Raw genomic sequence first — 23186 nt, 5'->3', positions numbered from 1 at the left:
GGGGGAAATTGGAAGCTGCCTTCATAAGCAAATGATAAAATTGCTATACTTCAACCAGCTAAAAAGCAGTGCTCTGAAAATTTCCTGACTTGCCTGACAGTTTTAAGTTTTATTATGTAGAGGAAGTGACCAGGGAAATTGCTACTGTGTGGTAAACTCTGACCAATGGGGAGGAATTTGTTGGTGAAGTGAAAATGACAAGCATCTTGGGAGAAAGCTACATGTCAGAATCAGATATGTTCAGTATGAAGAAGTAAGGACTCATGCAACACACGATTGCCGACTGCTGTCTTCAAGTATTTGAAGAGCATCCATGTGGAAGAGAGGTTTCAATTGTTTTATTTATGCCTAAGTAAAACTAGGTCTGATGAATTGAAACTGCAGGGTGATAGATTTCAGTTATCCTAAAGAAATGAGTTTCAAAAATCGTCAGTACTATTAAAAGCTTTGACAACTATAAGGCAAACTTTCAGCATAAGTGAGGGAAGTAGTTATAATGAACAGGATGAAGATGTCCCAGGGGAAATTACAATGGCAAAAATCTTTACAGTAAAGCAGCTCTCGGAGATGTCTCACAACATTGGAAGCACAAAAGAGAAAATGTTGTAAGTTGATCAAATCTTAGAAGAGTATGAGAACTAGCCAAGGCATCGAAAAGATGCTCCCTTGGCCAGGTGCAGTGGCTCACTCCTGTAATTCTAACAGTATCAGGAGGCAGAGGCAGGAGGATTGCTTGAAGCCAGGAGTTCAAGAACAGCATGAGCAATAAAGTAAGACCTTGTCCCTACAAAAAAAAAATTTTTTTTTTAATTAGCTGGGCATGGTAGCACACTTGTAGTTCCAGCTACTTGGAAGGCTGAGGCAGGAGGATTGCTTGAGCCCAGGAGTTCAAGGCTGCAGTGAGCTATGATCGAGCTACTGTACATCAACCTAGGCGACAGAGCTAGACATTGTCTCTAAAAAAAAAAAAGAAAGAAAAAGAAAAAGAAAAGTTACTCTCTCCATACTCTCCATATCATAAATTATGTAACGAGAAGAAGGCAAACACTATTTAAACTACTTGTAATAAGTTTATTTTATAATTAAAGCATTTTAATTCTCAAGGTATCTAATGTTTCAAATTACAGTGTACTAAATAAATACCAGTTTTACTATTTTTAAATTTCCTATACATTCATAACTAACAATAAGACAGTCTTGTGGGTTTTTTTCTTTTAAGACTAGGTCTCTCTCTGTTGCCCAGGCTGGATTGCAGTGGCACCATCACAGCTCACTGCAGCCTCGACCTCCTAAGCTCAAGGTGTTCCTCCCACCTCAGCCTCCTAAGTAGCTGGAACTACATACAGGCATGTACCTCCACACCTGGCTAATTTTTTATTTTTGTAGAGATGAGCTCTCATTATGTTGCCCAGGCTGGTCTCAAACTCCTGGGTTCAAGTGATCTTCCCACCTCAGCTCCCAAAGTACTAGGATTATAAGTGTGAGCCACTGTTACTGAAACACCAGGGGTTTGCTCTAAGTCCTGCTGCTCACTGCACTGAAAGCCAATCACTGAGACAACAAGTATTGCCAAGGAAGAAGGCTTTAATCAGGTGCTGCAGCTGAGGAGATGGGAGCTCAATCTCAAATCCATCTCCCTGACTGATTAAAACTAGAAGTTTATACAGCAGGGAAGAAATGTAACAATGTGTAAGAAAACAAGACCTAGGGAGGGGCAAGGAGGCATCTGGTAAGGTGATCTGGTGAGTTTCAGTTCTCTGATACCTTTGTTGAGCAACCTGAAGGTTGTTTCCTGAGGAAGGAATTCATATACAACCAATACAAGTTTCAAGCTTTAACAGCAGAAGGGTCAATCAACTGTCTATGGAACTATTGGGCTGGTTTCACCACCGGGCTCAGCTTGTTTTTAATGTTTTGACAAAAGATCACAGAACAATTGTAATTTTTATCTTTGTTTATTAAGATTGCTTTTCATAGTTTCAGCCTGCATAGTTGTTGTTGTTGTTGTTGTTGTTGTTATTATTATTATTATTATTATTATTTGAGATGGAGTTTTGCTCTGTTGTCCAGGCTGGAGTGCAGTGACTCCATCTCGGCTCACTGCAACCTCTGCCTCCCAGGTTCAAGCAATTCTCTTGCCTCAGCCGCCTGAGTAGCTGGGACTACAGGCATGTGCCACCATGCTTGGCTAATTTTTTTGCATTTTTAGTAGAGACGGGGTTTCACCATGTTGCTCAGGCTGGTCTCAAACTCCTGATCTCAAATGATCTGCCCGCCTCAGCCTCCCAAAGTGCTGGGATTATAGATGTGAGCCACCACACCTGGCCATGTAGTTATTTTTATGGTCCCATATAATGCACAAAGTAATGACTGCCTGTTTGAGAAATTCCTTGTCAGTCAGTGAGATTATTTTTTACAGTTACTAGATTTGAAATTATTATAAGTATAGTAACTGTAATTAGAAAACAAAGAATTAGATGTTAGAAAAACAAACTGAGTTTTAAATAGTAAAAGTATTTTTTAATTAGAGCTAATTGCATGTTTTGTTTGGTTTTAAAGGATTAAACTGCTTCGGCATCTAGTAAACTCCTCCCAGAAGGAAAACTAGAGACATGCTTTTCCCTAAATACTACTTCAGAGCCAATAATAAAGGTGCATATTGAACAAGTGGATCTTCATCAAGAATGAAAGCTGTCTGCTTCAAAGTAAAATCTGTCACAGTCTCATCTAAAAGGAAAAGTTCCCAATTTTAAAAGCATGCCAGTACATTTGAAGGTGGGGCTCACTACCAGTTTTGGAACCAGCATATTTTCTTTGTATCAGTCCCTGTGATCATCTGAGCTGAAGAAATAAAAAAACACACACAAAAAAAGATTAATTCTTCTGTTACTTTCCTATGCCCTTATGTTCCAGTTGGAAAATGCTGGTAAAGACATTAGGGCTGAACGCAAGATTACGTGTCTAATAAACCAAGTTCACATACAAAAAAAAAGCCTTGTAAAGATAAATGACTAAATCTTAGCTCCTCCACCCCTGCCTGCAACTAAATGGATCAAAATAAAGATCCATTTGGAGAAAAAGAACAAGAAGTACGAGAAACAATGAAAATGCAAAATTGGGCCCCGTATGAATATATGTCACAGGTATTTCTTCTGAGACTCACTTCATACTAAGTTACCCTAAAAATGTAAATATAGACTTGTTTTAAGGTATAGTAATCAAAAAACTGTTATCGTTATTTATTGAACAAATAACATACATAGTTTTACTATCTGCCAGGCACTGTTCTAAACATTTTATAAATATCAGCTCAAGTGATCCTTGGGCCTGATCCTCCTGAGTTTCTGGGATTACAGAAACTCTGGGATGAGCCACTATGCCCAGCTTCCTTATTTATTTATTTATTTATTACATTTATTTAGAAAACCTAGGTTAGGCCCGGTGCAGTGGCTCACACCTATAATCCCAGCACTTTGGGAGGCCAAGGCGGGCAGATCACCTGAGATCAGGAGTTCAAGACCAGCCTGACCAACATGGAGAAACCCTGTCTCTACTAAAAATACAAAATTAGCCAGGCGTGGTGGTGCATGCCTGTAATCCCAGCTACTAGGGTGGCTGAAGCAGGAAAATCGCTTGCACCTGGCAGGCAGAGGTTGCGGTGAGTCAAGATTGCGCCACTGCACTCTAACCTGGGCCACAAAAGTGAAACTCGGTCCCCCACCACCCAAAAAAAAAAGAAAGAAAAAAGAAAGGAAAAGAAAATCGAGGTTAAAAGAGATTAAGTAACTCGTTAAAAGTGTCACAGCCAATAAGGTGTGGTGCCTGGACTCAAGGCCGGGTTGATTTTATTCCAAAGATAATTCTTTTGTCCACAGTTCTATACTGTTCTATATAATTTTCCAAGATGAGTTATTTCCTTACAAGGATATTCAAAGGAAGAGTCTGGGGAACAGCAGAAGCCACATGCTGTCTTACAGAGAAAATTCTTGCTCTGGAAGATGATAAGCCACATGGATACCTCATGACTAACCTTTTATCATCAACAAGTCATTCATGGGTGCCCAACTAGAATAAATCCTACATAATAAAAATTTAAATGGAAGTTTAAAAATCAAACTATAATGCAAACATCCCCTCTAAGGTATCAATTGTCACTAATATTTTGTAGCTACTGCCGACTATTTCTCAGAAAAAAACATTCAGACACTTTACAAATACTTTATGCTAGTCTTTTTCAAAATGCTTATGCTGCTGCCCTTTCCAAAATAATTACACATTTTAGATCCTAAAACGTGTCAACAGTCCCAGTCATAGTTTCCAGTACCACACATTTCTTATTATTTCTGTTTTCCTCTACCATTTCTCATTATCAGTGAATGAAGAGAACACTTCATTTAAAAAATTATGCCACGCACCCTTTCAAGCATCATTTCCTTTGAAAAAAATATGTAAAAATAAAGCAAAAAGAGACAATGTATATAAAAATTAATTTTAGATACAATGACTGATGCTTTTTCAAGACAGATTAACTCTCAGAATGTGAGCATCATTGTACGTGTTCATTTATAAATTGTCTGTTTTATAGTAAATGACTTAAATAATGACTCTCCATATACATATTTTTCTTTTCCTAAAGAATTCTTGGCCAGGTGCAGTGGCTCACACCTGTAATCCTAGCACTTTGGGAGGCCAAGGCAGGCGGATCACTTGAGGTCAGGAGTTTGAGACCAGCTTGGCCAACATGGTGAAACCCCATCTCTACTAAAAATAGAAAAATTAGCTGGGCGTGATGGTGGGCGCCTGTAATCCCAGCTACCTGGGAGACTGAGGCAAGGACAATCACTTTAACTCAGGAGGTGGAGGCTGTACTGAGCCAAGATCATGCCACTGCACTCTAGCCTGGGCGATAGAGTGAGACTCTGTCAAAAAAAAAAAAAAGAAAGAAAGAAAGAAAAGAAAGAAAGGAAGGGAGGGAGGGAGGAAGGAAGGAAGGAAGGAAGGAAAAAAGAAAAGAAAAAAAAAGAAAAGAGAAGAGAATGCTTGAGGCGTAGATTTTATTTTTTTTAGAATCCCAGTGGTTCCCAAGCAACTCATATGGTCTCATGGTGGAGGGAGGAAGATAGGGTTGCCTATTTTATCTTATTCCCTCCTCAGCAGTTACAAAGTGATCAAAAAATGGAGTAGTAACTTTTGAAAAGTAAAAGTTCCATTCATTTTGGGACAGCTTGTTTGATTATGATCTTTTTACATGAAATTTACCTGTTCCATCGAGAATTTATCAAAACATATGGAGCCACTGCATGCGTATAGTCCCAGCTACTCAGGAGACTGAGGCAGGAGGATTGTTTCAGTCTAGGAGTTGGAAGCTACAGTGACCTATGATTGCACCTGTGACTAGCCATTACACTCCAGCATGGGCAACATAGCAAGACCCTGTCTTAAAAAAGCAAAATAAAACATATACATATGTAAGAAACCTGTTTGAAAATGGGATATTTTACTATATTGCCAAATTAAACATAAGGCTAATCAGTTACCATAAAGCTTAGTTGGTTTTGTGTTGCTATTACAGAATACTACAGATTGGGTAAGTTTATAAGAAACAGATCTATTTCTTACAGTTCTGGAGTCCGGGAAGTCCAAGATTGAGGGGCTGCATCTGGTGAGGGCCTTCTTGCTCCATCATCCCATGGTGGAAGGCAGAAGGGCCAGGGAAAGAGAGAGAGATAGACAGAGGGTGAGGGGGGAGGGAGATGAACTCATTATTTTATCAAGAACCTACTCCCATGATGACTAACTCATTCCTGTGATAACAGCATTAATCCTCTTAAAGATCTTCTCTTTCAACACTGTTGCACTGGAAACTAAGTTTCCAACACATGAACTTTGGGGGACACATTCATACCATAGCAGCATCTATTCACTAATTCATCACTCCTTAATTCTCAAATTTTCCTTGGTAAGAATTCCTTTGCATTTTCCAACCCCACCACACCACACCACCAACTCCAAGCCCTACAGTATTAAACTTTCTGAATACTTAACAAAATTTATATTTAAGTTATAGACAATTTCCTTTATACAACTGTTCTGTGATAAGTGCTGGCTACAAGAGCTGCCTATGTAGTTTTCTCCTCAAAGCCATGGGTCAAGCCTGCACGGGGAGTAGAGAAAGAAATAAGATTTATGTTGAATTTGAGAATAAAGCATTAAACTGGACTGGACTGAGATTTATTAACTAAGTTATGGTAAGGATTAGATGGGGTAACATATGGAATGTCTTTGCCCTCAACAGTGGTGAGAAGACAAGTAGTTAACTCATAGACAATAGGAAAATCTCCCTCAACATTCAATTACACAAATAAATCCTTTCCCAATGCATTTCTTCCAGTCTTCTCTTCACCAGGCCAAGATGTCTAAAACAGGTGTTTTTTATTTGCATAATCTAAAGGTTGAATAAAACGTTGAAGAGTTTTTTAAAAATCACTAAAATTATCTACAGTGTAGCATCTTCTCTCTCCGGGCTTATTAACTATAGTTAAATGCCTGCCTACAAGCAAAAAATAGGGCAGTGGCCCACTTTCAAGGTAGTACCAAAGAGAAAGTGCATTTTGCTGTCCTCATCATACCCACCATGTCTTTATACATTATTCCCTAAAGATCCAGAACTACTGGGAGTCACAGCTAATGCTAGATTCGAGTGTTTAATGAGTGAAAAAAAAAAATTAAACAAAAACAAAAACAAAAGAGCCATCACAAACTGCAAATTAAGGGATCAGCAAAACCCCTGCTGCTTTAAAAATCCCATTCAACCTTGCCAATACACTAATTAATATAATAAAAAACACAAAGATCTTGCTTAAAATTAAACGAGCAGGCTGCCCACGGCTTGCTGCCCACTCTCTGAGCAAGCATCTGCTTAGAATGTAACCAATTGTCTCCTTGGGAGGTTAAAAGAAGGGAGGGAAAATTACTTTGGCAGAGAGTCCAACAGTTAACTATGCCCCTTTTGAAAATAGAATTCTTATCCTGCTTTTAATGCCAAGCACATACAATGTCAAGTAAATTGGTCTTAATACAAAACATGACAGAACTGCAGCAAATGGATTAAAGTGCTGCTATGTACATTAACAAAAATAACAGAATATATATATATACAAATTAATCTCATAGTGTTAAACCAGTTTTTGAAAATTCTATCCTTTCCGACTTGCACTACCCTCTTGTACCAAGCACAGGGCTTGCCACATATTGGGTACTCAGTAAATATGTTTAATAACACTGGTGAAAAACCACACACCCATTGATGTTCCATAGGCAATGAACAATGTTAGAGATTCAATATTAGTTCCTGATGCCTAAACTCAGAGGCCAAACATCTTATTTAGCTTAATTCAATCAATACTCATTTATTATACCCATCACTGTTTCGGGCACAATAAACAAAACACAAAAATGGAAATTGCCCTGAGCAGCTTACATTTTGGTCTCCAAGAGAAAAAAAATGCAGATACAAAAAAGTTCAATAAAAACACAAAGAAATAAAAACCGAATGACTAATAACAGTAAACTTTGATATTTCTATTACTGTTTCTTGACAAATAGTAAAACATGCTAGTTGTTAAGCATCTTCTATGTGTCAGACACTATAGTTGATTTGTGTATATTATTTCATTTAGTTCTCACAGTTTTGTTTCAAATTAGGTTTTGCAATCCCTAGTTTTAAAGAAAAGAAAACAGGGCCAGGCACGGTGGCTCATGTCTGTAATCCCAGCACTTTGGGAGGCTGAGGCAGGCAGATCACGAGGTCAGGAGATGGAGACCATCCTGGCTAACACGGTGAAACCCCGTCTCTACTGAAAATACAAAAAATTAGCCGGCATCTGAAGTCCCAGCTACTTGGGAGGCTGAGGCAGGAGAATGGCATGAACCTGGGAGGCAGAGCTTGCAGCGAGCCCAGACTGCGCCACTGCACTCCAGCCTGGGTGACAGAGTGAGACTCTGTCTCAAAAAAAAAAAAAAAAAACAAGAAAGAAAAAAGAAAAGAAAACAGATATTCTCAGGCGTTCAAGATGAGCCTGGCAAACATGGCAAAATCTCGTCTCTACTAAAAATACAAAAATTAGCTGGGCGTAGTGGCAGGCGCCTATAATCCCAGCTACTTGGGAGGCTGAGGCAGGAGAATAGCTTGAACCCAGGTGACAGAGGTTGCAGTGAGCTGAGATCGTGCCATTGCACTCCAGCCTGGGCGATGAGAGCATGACTCCATCTCAAAAAAAGAAAAAAGAAAAGAAAAAAAACATTCTCAGGGAGGTTGTCCAAGGCGATGCCCTTAGTAAAGGACAGAGTTAGAATCACGGATACCTGACTTCAAAGATTATTGTCTAAGATGCTAGGCTGTTTACTGTTTTTAAAACTGATAACGTATGTTTGTGCCCCTTCTCAGAACTACAGAGAAGTTTAGAAGTTATAGCTTAAATAATGAAATTGAAAATACTAGGACATTTTGAGAATTGTATAAGAAGAAAAATGATCTAAGAACTTGCAACCTAAACTATTTGTTACCAAAACACCAGAGGTTCAGTCTAGGTCCTGCTGCTTGCTAAACAGAAAACCAATCACTGAGACGACATGTATTGCCAAGGAGGAAGAAGGCTTTAATAGGGTGCTGCAGCTGAGAAGATGGGCTGTCAGTCTCAAATCCATTTCCTTGACTGACTAGAACTAGGGGAAGAAATGTATAGCGGGGAAGAAATGTATAGCGGGGAAGAAATGTAACAATGTGTAAAAAAATAAGAACTAGGGAGTGGCAAGGAAGCATCTGGTGTGGTGATCTGGTGAGTGCCTGTCTTTGATACTTTCTTGAGAGGCCTGAAGATCCTTTCTTGATGAAGGAACTCAGATCAAACAAATATAAGTTTCAAGCTTTAAGATCAGAAGGGTCAATTTCTATGTTTATCAAAAAGAACAGTCTATGGGACTATTGGGTCAGTTTCACATTCAGGAAAATTTACACTCTTTATTTACTGCACATGCATAGAAAATGAAAGATTACTTTAGGAAGGTAGAAAATTTTTATTAAAGAGATGAGATTTGAGCCTTGCCTAGAGGAATCTAAAATTAAGTAAGATTCAACCCCTGTACTCAAGGAGCTAATGGTCTAATAAGAGAGAAAGACCTAAATCAATAGACATTTATACAGGATAAAGCCATTTAGAATTTAACTAAAATTTCTTTTACACTACCAAAACGTGTGTTCTACACTTCTGTAGTGAGACATATTTGGCCCTGGGAAGGTTTTTAATGATAGCTATGACTCATATTGAACACATCCTTCATTTTACTATGAAGTTAAAAGTAGGGTTTTCAAAACTCAAATGACCAGTGACACTGTATCTTTATGAACACCTTTTCAAAACCAAATGCATAATTTGTAATTCTGTTATACATCATTTTAATAACAAAAATAAAACATAACTGTTAAAAAACTTTAGTAATTAAAAAATGTATGAGGCATAAAGGGACAGCCCCTCCTTTAATTCTATCACCTTGAATCCTGCCACTCATTTATTTGTTATTCAAGAGATATTTGTTGAATGCCTATTATGTGTCAGGCAATGTCCTTCCTAGATTCTTGGACAGTCCATGAACAAAAGAGACAAAGATCCTTGTTCTTATAGAGTTTATATTCTACCAGGAGAAAGAAAGGCAAGAAAGAATAAGTATATAAGTTATGTAGGATACTAGAAGGTGCTACGTACTTTGGAAAACCAAGTAAAACAGGGAAGAGGGCCTGGCAGTGCAAGATGAATGGGTGCAATATTAAACAGGGAATCCAGGGTGAGCCACACTGAGAAGAGACACTGTCCATGCAAATCCAAATATATACTCATATACTCTTGCCCCCACTACAATCCATCTACATCACATAGAGAATGAAAATTAGGCTAGAAAAAAAGATTATATTTTTGCTTTCCTAATGGCTTTCTATTGCACTTAAAACAAAATCCTTTACAATGGCCTATAAAGCCCAATAGGATCTGGCCCCTGGATACATATGTCTGATCCCCTTTCCAACTTCTCTCCCACTCTGTCATTGTCAAAGTCAAATAAAATATAGAGATAGATCTCTCTATTAAATGCTTTATTTGGAAATCACAGAATTGCCATTCCGGGCATAAACTCAGGCTGGTGTTGTCTTTGGTACGTTGGAAGAAGCAAGAGAAGGTTGGGAATTTTATTAGAAAGAGAAATGATATGTATTGTTTTGAAAGAAACCTCATTAGCACTACAGAAACTTTTGGGAGCTGGCAAGCTCTGGGTGGGGATTAACAGTGGTAGGTAAAAACAGTCTTAGAGTCAAGGCAGGTTGCTTCAGCAGTTACTAGGTAAAATTGGTCTTGGGGTTACAGCAGGCTGGGCTTGCAGAAAATTCAATTTTTAGAACTGTCGGTCTGTGCCTTGAGTGCTTTCTCCCTCTGGACTCTGATTAAGTTGGATATGACAAGAATTACACAATTCTTTTGATCAGCTTTCACACTAAATTTCAGCCACAAATGCCTTTTTTTGTTTCTGAACACAGCAAGTTTCTTCACACTGGGCCTTTAAATGTATATTTTGCCAGGCATGGTGGGTCACGTGTTTAATCCCAGTACTCTGGGAGGCCATGTTAGGAGGATCACTTAAACTCAGGAGTTTGAGATCAGCCTAGGCAACATAGTGAGACCCTGTCTATAAAAAAATTTTAAAAAATTAGCTGGGCATGGTGGCATGCACCTGAGGTCCCAGCTACTTGGGAGGCTGAGGCAGGAGGATCCTCTGAGTCCAGGAGACCCAGGTTGCAGTGAGTTGTGATTGTGCCACTGCACTCCAGTCTGAGTGACAGAGCAAGACCCTGTCTCTATAAATAAGTAAATAGGTCGGGTGTGGTGGCTCACGCCTATAATCCCAGCACTTTCAGAGGCCGAGGTGGGTGGATCACCTGAGGTCAGGAGTTCAAGACCAGCCTGGCCAATGAACATAGTGAAACCCCATCTCTACTAAAAATGCAAAATTTAGCCAGGCATGCTTGCATGAGCCTGTAATCCCAGCTACTTGGGAGGCTGAGGCGGGGGACTCACTTGAACCCGGGAGGTGGAGGTTACAGTGAGCCCAGATGGCGCCACTGCACTCCAGCCTGGGTGACAGAGTGAGAGACTCTTTCTCAAATAATAAATAAATAAATATAAATATACATTTCCCTCTGGCTCGAACACTTCCCCTAGGTGGTAATGTGACAAGGTCTTTGTTAGCATGTGGTAGGATGTTTATAAATATCTTTGAAATGAATAAAGGAGAAGGTAGTAAGGATTTTAGTTGGTCATTTATTAATTCAGTAAATAATTTTTGTTCATTTATTACATGCTAAGCACTGGTGATACAAATGGGAATATAAGACAAGTTATAGCCTTACTTCCCTCTTCTTTCAATAGAAAAAGGACAGTAGTTGGCCGGGCGTCATGGCTCACGCCTGTAATCCTAGCACTTTGGGAGGCCGAGGTGGGTGGATCATGAGGTCAGGAGTTCAAGACCAGCCCAGTCAAGATGGTGAAACCCTGTCTCTACTAAAAATACAAATATTAGCTGGGCATGGTGGAGGGCACCTTTAGTCCCAGCTACTTGGGAGGCTGAGGCAGATAACTGCTTGAACCCAGGAGGTGGAGGCTGCAGTGAGCCAAGATTGCACCACTGCACTTCAGCAAGACTCCGTCTCAAAAAGAAAAGAAGAGAAAAGAAAAGAAAAAAGACAGTTGTTTTAGATGCTTGTAGAAATGTTAAAATATCCAACTGGAATGGAAACAGGATTGCTAAATCAAAAATTAAACCAGTGGGGCCGGGCATGGTGGCTCACTCCTATAATCCCAGCACTTTGGGAGGTCGAGGTGGGCAGATCACTTGAGGTCAGGAGTTTGAGACCAGCCTGGCCAACATGGTGAAACCCCATCTCTACTGAAAATACAAAAAAATTAGCTGGGCTTGGTGACGCATGCCTGTAATCTCAGCTACTCAGGAGGCTGAGGCAGGAAAATTGCTTGAACCCGGAAGGCAGAGGTTGCAGTGAGCCGAGATCGTGCCACTTCACTCCAGCCTGGATAGCAGAGGGAGACCCCATCTCAAAAAAAAAAAAATTAAATCAATGTGTAAATGGATTAACAATAAAGCTTAAATTCAAAGATTCTTCCCCATTGTGCAAACTGACTTTGTTCTCTTAGTGAGTTCTTCCAGAGGCAATTACCCAAATGATTTCTTATTTCGGCAAAGTCCTGTCAAAGACTCAAGGGGAGGTAGAGAGAATAGTATAATAAACTCCCAGTGTAAATAGTATAATAAGCTTACCTTCCATCTTCAATAACTATCTTCTCATAGCCAATCCTGTTTCATTTATACCTCCCCACTTCTTCCTCTACCCACTAGAGTATTTTGAAGCAAATCCCAGATATTGTATTCTTTCATCTGCATTTTAGTATTTTGGCAAAAATCTCTAAAAAATAAGGACTGTCTAAAATATGCTAATTACCTTACCATTATTACACCTAAAAATTAATAATAATTAATACCAATATACAATCCATATTCAAGTTACTCTAATTGCTTTATATTTTTATAGTTGTTTTGTTCAATTAAGAAGCCAACAGGACCCACACATAGCATGCGGGAAAAAGAGATCTACAAAGATCTCTTAAGTTTCTTTAAACCTATAGCTCTCTCTCCAACTCTTTCTTTCTTTGCAATTTGTTGTTTTAAAAAACTAGAAGTAGGAGATCAGGGTCAGATATATAGCCAGGGGTCAGATTTTGTAGGCCTTTATAGCCCACTGTAAGGACTTTGGGTGTCAAGTGCAATGGAAAGCAATTAGGAAAGTGAAATATTATGATTTTAGGTTTTTTCTAGCCTTATGCTCATTCCGGCCACTGTATGGAAATGGATTATAGTGGGCAAGAGTGGAAACAAGCAGAGTTATTGCTGTCTCCAGCACATAGTCACTGCCCTGAACCATGTGGTCCCTCAGTTATGACTTTACATGAAGATTTTCCTATTCTCAAGATATTCAATAACTACATTGGAACTAGACATTTCCTACTAAACAGCCGTCTTTGGGACAAGAAACAGCCTTCTCTTCAAAATTCTAGAAATTTAACATGAGTGAGCACGTAGCAGATTAATCTTGGCGTGGCAGAAAATAGTCTTCACTTGCTCTGAAGTGCTCCCCTCTGTGCAGTGACAAAGAGGAGCCCGGCCAAACTTGCCAGTATGAACTGAATCCTACTGTTTGCAGCCATTCTCGCTGAGTCTGCTTGAGTTGGCAGCATTCAAAGGAACTCAGCCCTGGTGAATTATCAGAGCCAAGTGCCCCATCCTGTTTCGTCCAGCTTCTACTTCAAAATAAAGTGAATATTTCTAATTTGATTGAGCACTGCAGATAGAAATGCAGAGATTTAATAAAATCCACCTTTCAAAAAGAATTAATATGGAAGCTTTGGGATTTGCGTGCTGAAATGTAAATGCCAGCAAATACCTTTTTTAACCCAGGAAAATTAATTATAAATTGTTTTACTCTCCTGTTTTTAAAGATAAGATTTTCCAATATCCTCCAGAAGGCACAATAATTCATTTGAAAATGAATTATCTTTTAAATTATTTGCTGTCTGGATGCAGGGTCTCACATCAGTAATTCCAGCAGTTTGAGAGGCTGAAGTGGGCAGATCGCTTGAGCCCAGGAGTTCAAGACCAGCCTGGCCAATATGGCGAAACTCTGTCTCTACTAAAAATATAAAAAATTAGCTGGGCTTGGTGGTGTGGGCCTGGGATTCCAGCTACTTGGGAGGCTGAGGTAGGAGGATAGCTTGAGTTTCTGAGGTTGAGACTGCAGTGAGCCATGATCGTGCCACTGCACGCTAGCTAGGGTGACAGAGCAAGAACCTGTTTAAAAAATAATAATAATTAAAAAATATATATATATATATACTTTTTTTCCTGTTTATCATTCTTTTGGCCTTTGCTACACAGTCACAGTGACAAACTAAATAATGTATTGGTTCAATGGACTTTTGTATCAGAACACTTGGATGTGAATCCCAACTCTGTCCCTTACTTTTGTAACCTTATGCAAGTTGCTCAACCTCTCTGAGTTCAGGTTTCCTCCTCTGAAAAATAGGTATAGTAATAGTATTACCAAAACACCAGGGTTCGGTCTAGGTCTTGCTGCTTGCTGAACAGAAAGCCAGTCACTGAGATGACAAGTATTGAGAAGGGAGGAGGCTTTAATAGGACGCTGCAGCTGAGGAGATGGGAGATCAGTCTCAAATCCATCTGTCTGATAGAGTAAAACCAGGGATTTACACAGCAAGGAAGAAATGTAACAATGTGGAAGAAAACAGAAACTAGGGAGGGACGAGAAGGCAATCATGATGAATGAGGGGTCTCGCATCTGATGCAGTGATATGGTGAATTTCAAGGTTTTTTTTTCTTTTTAGTAGAGTTGGGGTTTCACTGTGTTAGCCAGGATGGTCTCTATTTCCTGACCTCATGATCCACCCACCTCGGCCTCCCAAAGTGCTGGGATTACAGGCATGAGCCACCACACCTGGCCTGTGAATTTCAGCTTTTTGATAGTTTTATTTTTATTATTTTTTTTGAGAGGTCTGAAGGTCCTTTCCTGAGAAAGGAACTTAGATAAAATAAATGTAAGTTTCAAGTTGTAAAACGAGAAAGGCCAATTTCTTTGTTTATCCAAGAGAACAGTCTATGGGACTATTGGGTCAGTTTCAGTAGAACTACAGTATGTCATAAACTTGTAGTGAGGTGTAAATGGGTCAAAATCTGATTGATTTTGAACACAGCCTGGCACATAAGTGCCATAAAATATTAGATATTTTTATTAGCTACCTCCAAAGTTTTAAAATGTTGGTGAGGCTTTTTTTTTTTATAGTTTAGTTTGATTTTTGGTATACTCACAAAGTTGTGTGCAAGCATCACCACTATCTAATTTCAGAACATTTGCATCACTGCTGAAAGATTTCCTACACATTGGTGGTAACTCCTCACTCTACTCTCCCCTCAGCCCTTGGCAACCACTAACCTACTTTCAGTCTCTATGGATTTGTCTATTCTAGACATTACATATAAATGGAATCTTAAAATATGTGGCATTTTGTGTCTGACTTCTTTCACTAAGCAAAACGTTTTCAAGGTTCGTTTATGTTGTAACATGTATCCGTATTTTACTCCTTTTAATGGCATAATAATATTCCGTTGCATGGATATCACATTTATTTATCCAATCATCAGATGATGGACATTAGATTGTTTCCATTTTGGGGCTATTATGAATAATGCTCCCATGAATCTTCATATACAAGTTGTTATATGGACATTGTTTTCAATTCTTCTGAATAAATATCCAAGAGTGAAATTGCTGGGTCATGTAGTAACTCTATTTTTAACTATTTGAGGAACTGCTGAACTGTTTTCCAAAGTGTCTGCACCATTTTATATTCCCACCAATAATGTATGAGGGTTCCAATTTCTCCACATTTTTGTCAACAATCATTATTATTTGTCTTTTTAATCAATGCCAACCTAGTGGGTGTCAAGTGGTATCTCACTGTGGTTTTGATTTGTATTTTGCTAATGACTAATGATGTTAAACATCTTTTCATGTGCTTATTGGCCATTTGTATATATTCTTTGGAGAAATGTCTATTCAAGTCCTTTGCCCATTTAAAAATTGGGTTGTCTTTGTTTTATGGGATGTAAGTGTTCTTTATACATTCCGGACATAAGTCCTTAATCAAGTATATGATGTGCAGATATTTTCTCCTATGCTGTAAGTTGCCTTTTCACTTTCTTGACAGTGTCCTTTGAAGCACAAACTTTTTTTTTTATTTTGAGGAAATCGAATTTTTAAATGTTGTTTTGTGTTGCTTGTGCTTTGGATGTCATATCTAGAAACCATTGCTTAATCCAAGACCACAAATATTTATGCCTAGGTTTCCTTCTAGGACTTTTTTTTTTTTTTTTTTTAGAGGGAGTCTTGCTGTATCACCCAGACTGGAGTGCAGTGGCACAATCTCAGCTCACTGCAACCTCCGCCTATTAGGTTTAAGAGATTCTCCTGCCTCAGCCTCCCGAGTAGCTGGGATTACAGTCATCTGCCAACATACCAGGATAATTTTTTTGTATTTTTAGTAGAGACTGGGTTTCACCATGTTGGCCAGGCTGCTCTCAAACTCCTGACCTCAAATGATCCACCTGCCTTGGCCTCCCAAAGTGCTGGTATTACAGGCATGAGCCACCACACCTGGCCCCTTCTAGTAGTTTTGTGTCCAGAGTTGGTTCCTGCAGCTGGGTTCCTGGTCTCACTGACTTCAAGAATGAAGCTGCAGGCCTTCCTGGTGAGTGTTGCAGTTCTTAAAGGTGGCACGGACCCAAAGGGTGAGCAGCAGCAAGATTTATTGTGAAGAGCAAAAGAATAAAGCTTCCACAGCGTGGAAGGCAACCTAAGCAGGTTGCTACTGCTGGCTGGGGTGGCCAGCTTTTATTTCCTTATTTGTCCCCACCCATGTTGTTTTTGTCCTAACAGAGTTCCCCTTTTTCAATCCTCCCTGTGATAGGCTACTATTAGGATCCTGCTGATTGGTGCATTTTACAGAGCATTGACTGGTGCATTTTACAGAGCGTTGATTGGTGCATTTTGCAGAGTGCTGATTGGTGCATTTTACAATCCCCTTGCTAGCTACAGAGCACTGATTGGTGTGTTTTACAATCCTAGCTACAGAGTGCTGATTGGTGCATTTTAGAATCCTCTTGTAAGAAAGAAAAGTTCTCCAAGTCCTGACTCCACCCAGGAAGTCCAGCTGGCTTCACTTCTCAGTTTTAACTTTTACAATTCGGCCTTTCATTCATTTTGAGTTAGGTTTTGTATATGGTGTGAGATAGGGTTCCAAATTTATTCTTTTGCATGTGCATAGGCAGTATGTTTATCCTTCTACCAGTTCCACACTGCCTTGAGTACTATAGCTTTGTAGTAAGTTTTGAAAATGTGAAGTTCAAGTCCTCCAATTTTGTTCATGTATTAAGATTATTTTGGTTGTTCTGTGTGCCTTGTATTTCCACATGAATTTTAGGACCAGCTTGTCATTTTCTGCAAAAAAAAAGGCAGTTGGGATTAAGACAGGAAATATGTGAAATCTCTAGATCAATTTGGGAAGTATTGCCATCTTAACAATAGTAAGTCCTCTGATCTATGAATACAAGATGTTTTTCCATTAATTTAGGTCTTCTTTCATTTACTTACACAATGTTTTATAGTCTTCAGTGTATAAATCTTGTAGCTCTTTTGATGCTGTTGTAAATGAAGTTGTTTTCTTAATTTCATTTTTTGTTTTTCATTGGTAGTTTATAGAAATACAATTGATGTATATTCATTTTTGTATCCTGTAAACTTGTTGATTTCATTTATTAGCTCTAATAGTTCTTTTGTGGATTTCTTAGGGTTATCTATATGTAAAATTATGTCATCTGTAAATAGAGAAACGTTTACTTTTTCCTTTCCAATTTGGACGCCTTTAATATATTTTTCTTGCCTAATTTCCCTAGGTAGATGTCTAGTACAATATTAAATAGAAGTGGCAAGAGGAAAACTCCTTGTCTTGTTCCTGATCTTAGGAGAAAGTGTTTAGTTATCACCATTAAGTATGTTAGCTGTTGCTTTTTCCTAGATATGCTTTATCAGGATGAGGAAGTTCCCTCTATTCCTAGTTTGTCATGTTTTTATCATTAAAGGTGTTGAATTTTGTCAATGCTTTTTCTGCATCTATTGATATGATTGTGTAGGGTTCACCCCTTCATTATATTAATGGTGTTTTAAATTGATTGGGTTTCATATGTGAAACTTCCCTTGCATTCCTGAGATAAAGCCCACTTGATTATGGTATATAATTCCTTTCATATGATTCTGGATTCAGTTCACTAATATTTTGCTGATTATTTTTGTATCTACATTCAAAAAACATATTGGCCCATAGTTTTCTTCTCTTGTGATGTCTTTGTTGACACCAGAGTAATGCTAACTTCATAGAATGAGTTGGGAAGTTGGGACAGACCTATCTATTTTATGTAGGTTATCTAGACCTATAATTGGCATGTAATTGTTCACAGCATTCCCTTATAATTATTTTTATTTATGTAAGGTTGATAATAATGTCCCCACTATCATTTCTGATTTTAGTAATATGAGTTTTAGACCTTTTGTTCTTATTCAGTCTTGTTAAATCTTTGTTGACTTTTTTCAAAAAAAAAAAACTTTGGTTTTTTTTATTTTTCTCTTTTGTTTTTATAGTCTCTATTTCATGTATTTCCACTCAGTTGTTATTTCTTCCTTCTGCTTTTTTCAGGTTTAATTTTCTCTTCTTTCTCTATTTTATTTTATTTATTTATTTATTTATTTATTTTTTGAGAGAGGGTCTCACTCTGTCACCCAGGCTGGAGTGCAGTGGCATGATCTTGTCTTACTGCGACCTCTGCTGCCCCAGCTCAAGTGATCCTCCCACTTCAGCCTCCCAAGTAGCTAGGACTATAAGCACGCACCACCACACCTGACTACTTTTCTATATTTTCAGCAGAGACAGGGTTTTGCTGTGTTGCCCAGACTGTTCTCAAACTCCTGGGCTCAAACGATCCACCTGTCTTGGCCTCCTGCAGAGCTGGGATTACAGGCGTGAGCCACCATGCCCAGCCTCTAGTTTCTTTTTTCTTTTCTTTTTTTTTTTTTTTTTTTTTTGAGACAGTGTCTTGTTCTGTCACCCAGGCTGAAGTGGAGTGCCACAATCTTGGCTCACTGCAGCCTCCACCTCCCGGGTTCAAGCAATTCTCTGCCTCAGCCTCCCGAGTAGCTGGGATTACAGGTGCCCGCCACCACGCCCAGCTGATTTTTGTATTTTTAGTAGAGACGGGGTTTCACCATCTTGGCCAGGCTGGTCTTGAACTCCTGACCTCATGATCCACCTGCCTCAGGCCCAGCCTCTAGTTTCTTAATGTGTACAATTAGGTTATTGATTTAAGCACTTTCTTCTTTTCTAATATAGGCATTTACACTTATAAACTTTCCTCTAAGCTCTACTTTAGCTGTATCCCATAAGTTTTGGTAAGTTTTCATTTTCACTCATCACAGAGTATTTTCTAATTTTCCTTGTGATTTTTCTTTGACCCATTGGTTATTTAAAATTGTGTTGTTTAATTTTTACTTTTTCATGAATTTCTCAACTTTCCTTCTGTTAATGAGTTCAAATTTTATTCCATTGTGGTCAAAGAACATATTTTGTATGATTTTATATTTTAAAATGTATGTGATTTATCAGCTAATGTATGGTCTATCCTAAAGAATTGGTGAATGTTCCATATATACCTGAGAAGAATGTATATTCTACTGTGGTTGGGTAGAATGTTCTATAAAAGTCTGTTAGGTCCAGTTGATGTATAGTATTGTTTAAATCTTCTATTCCATTGTTGATCTTCTAATTGTTCTACACGTTATTGAAAGTGGATTACTGAAGTCTCCAACTGCTCCAACTGTTGTAGAATTGTCTATTTGTCCCTACAGTTCTGTCAGTTTTTGCTTCATGTATTTTGATCCTCTCTTTTTAGGTGCACATATGTTTATCATTGTTCTGTCTTCTATGTCTTCTTCTGTCATTATGAAATGGTTTTTTTTTGCCTCTAGTAATAATTTTGTCTTAAAGTCCATTTTGTCTGTTATTAGGAGTGCCACTTCAGCTCTCTTTTGCTTACTGTTTCCATGGTGTATCTTTTTCCATTTTTTAAAACTTTCAATTTATTTCTGTCTTTGTTCTAAAGTGTATTTCTTGTATACAGCAAATAGTTGAGTAATGTTTTTGTGTTCATTCTGCCAATCTCTACCTTTTGATGAGAGTGCTTAATCTATATACATACAGTATAACTACTTATAAGGTAAAATTTATATCTGCCATTTTGCTGTTTGTTTTCCATATGTCTTGTGTCTTCTTTTCTTCCTCTATTCTTCTATTATTCCCTTCTTTTGTATTAAGTATATATTTTCAAGTGAACAAGTTTAGTTTCCTTGTTGTTCATTTACCTATTTTTTTAGTTGATTTCTTAGTTCTTGCCCTGGGGGTTATAATTAACATTTTAATTTATAAAAAACTGAGTTCAGATTAATGCCAAATTAATTTCTTTCTTTTCTTTTTTTGAGATGGAGTCTTGCTCTGTCACTCAGGCTGGAGTGCAGTGGCACGATCTCGGCTCACTGCAAGCTCCACCTCCTGGGTTCACACCATTCTCCTGCCTCAGCCTCCCAAGTAGCTGGGACTACAGGTGCCCGCCACCATACCCGGCTAATTTTTTGTATTTTTAGTAGAGACGGGGTTTCACCATGTTAGCCACAATGGTCTCGATCTCCTGACCTCGTGATCCACCTGCCTCGGCCTCCCAAAGTGCTGGGATTATAGGCGTGAGCCACCGTGCCCAGCCTAATTTCAATTATATACAAAACTTTGCTCCTATATAGCTTTATTCCGTCTCCTCTCCTTTATGCTATTATTGTCACAGAATTTACATCTTTACACATTATAAGCCTGTCAACACAGTTTTATTGCTTTATGTAGTAATGTTTTAAACTGGATAAGAGCAAAAAAGAATTACAAATAAAACTGTATTTGTATTGTCTTTAAAATTTACCTATGTTGTTGCTTCTTCAAGTTGGTTTGAATTGCTATCTAGTATTCTCTACTTTCAGCCTGAAGGACTCCCTTTAGCATTTCTTGTAGGGAAGATTGCTAGTGATGAATTCTTTTCAGTTTTGTTTATCTGGAAATGTCTTAATTTGTCCTTCATTTTTAAAGGTTAGCTTTGTTGGATATGAAATTCTTGGTTGACAGTCTTTTTCTTTCAACACTTCGAATGTCATCCCACTGCTTTCTGGCTTCCATGGTTTAGGTGAAAAATTGGCTGTTAATCTTATTGAGGAAACTCATATGTGATGAGATTTTATTTTCTTTTGTTGCTTTCAGATTATCTATGCCTCTGGCTTTTGGCAGCTTGATTATAATGTGTTTCAGTGTGAATCTCCTTAAATTTATTTTTGCAGATTGGGTGCAGTGGCTCACACCTGTAATTCCAGCACTTTGGGAAGCCAAGTGGGGAAGATCACTTGAGCCCAGGAGTTCAAGACCAGCCTGGACAACATATTGAGACCCCATCTCTACAAAAATTCAAAAATTAGCTGGGCATAGTGGCACACACCTGCAGTTCCAGCTACTCAGGAGGCTGAGGTGGGAGGATCACTTGAGCCTGGGAGGTTGAGGCTGCAGTGAGCCATGATCAAACCACTGCACTCAGCCTGGGTTACAGAGTGAGACCCTATCGCAAAAAAAATTTGTTTAATCTTTCTTTTTCTCTTTCTTTCTTTCATTCTTTCTCTCTGTTTTTTTTTTTTTTTTTTTTGTCAGAGATAGTCTCACTATGTTGCCTAGGCTGGTCTTAAACTCCTGCCTTCAAACAATCCTCTCCCACATCAGTCTTCCAAAGTGCTGGTTTTATAGGTGTGAACCACCACACCTGGCTTATCTTTGCTTTTATAAAGAAGCACATTGTGTTTCTTGAATGTATGTATTAATTGTTTTAGTTAAATTTGAGGTGTTTAACTATCATTTTTTCCAATATTCTTTCTTCCCCTTTCTCTTTTTCCTACCCTTCTGGGATTCTCATTTTATATATGTTGGAACACTTAATGATGTCCTGCAGGTCTCTGAGGCTTTGTTCATTTTTTGCTTTCTTCTGTCTCTTTGTTCCTCAGACTGGATAATCTCAAATGACCTATCTTCAAGTTTGCGGATTCTTCTTTCTGCCTTCTCAATCTGCTTCTGAGCTTTTCCAGTGAATTTTTAAATATCAGTTATTGTAATTTTCAACTTCAGAACTTCTTGTTTTTGTAATCTCTCTCTCTTCATTGATATCCTGTATTTGGTGAGGCATTATTTTCATACTTTCCTTTAGTTCTTTAGACATAATTTCCCTTAGTTCTTTCAATATTTTTATAATAGCAGATGCAAAGCCTTTGCTCAGGAAATCCAATGTCTGGGCTTTTTTAGGGGCATTTTCTATTTATTGCTTTTTATCCTGTGTATTCACTCTACTTTCCTCTTTCTTCACATGCCTTGTAATTTTTGGTTGAAAACTGGACATTTCCAACAAAGTAATGTGGCACCTCTGGAAATCAGATGTCCCCTCCAACACACACAGGTTTGTTATTATTGCTGTTTGTTGTTGTTGCTGTTGCTGTTTGTTTATTTAGTGACTTTCTTGAACTAATTCTATAAAATCTGTATTGTTTGTCATGTGTGGCCACTAAAGTCTATATTTGGTTAGCTTAGTCAACAGATCATAATTGGACAAAAATTTTTTTTCAATGTCTTGAAGTCCTCTAGCCTTTGCCAGGGGACTCTGAGAATGTGTATTGGGACATGCTTTCAATGCTCTGGCAGGCAGTTTACAACTCTGCCTGTAGTTTTCACTCTCTACTTGTGCAGAGATTCAAGTTAGCCAGAGGTGGGAAATTACAGCCTCCTCAGGTCTTCCCTAGTCATCATGCATAATGCACCATATATGTACTTGGCCTTCCAGATTTCTGGAATATATCAGAGCTTCTTTTTAAATTTTTAAAAATTATTTTATTTTATTTTTATAGATTTAGGGAGTAAAAGTGTGTGATTTCTTACATGCATGTATTGTGTAATGGTGAAGTCTGGGCTTTTGTGTACCCATCACCTGAATAGTGAACATTGTACCCAACAGGTTGTGTCAGATCTTTTTAAAGACCCCCTATGGACATCCCATTTCCTACCTTTTTCTTTCAGCTTCTTTGGCCAGCTTCTTGTTTGCCCCAACTCTTATCATCATGTTAGGCAGCTGTGATATTAAACAATTTTGCTTGTTGTTCTCAACAATTGCCCCAGGGAAAAGGCTGTTCAGTCAGTGAACTCTTAGATCAGATAAAGACAACCTTTGCAAATAGGGCTTTCAGAAAGCTGCCAGATAAGTCCTATAATGACAGTTCTCTGGGCTTTGGGCTTTTGAGAGTTCCAAATCCATTCTGGCCATCTTCAGAGACT

Source organism: Pan troglodytes, chromosome 3 (genome assembly GCF_028858775.2).
Source record: "Pan troglodytes isolate AG18354 chromosome 3, NHGRI_mPanTro3-v2.0_pri, whole genome shotgun sequence".
Taxonomy (NCBI): domain Eukaryota; kingdom Metazoa; phylum Chordata; class Mammalia; order Primates; family Hominidae; genus Pan; species Pan troglodytes.
Note: the sequence above shows the minus strand (reverse complement) of the source record.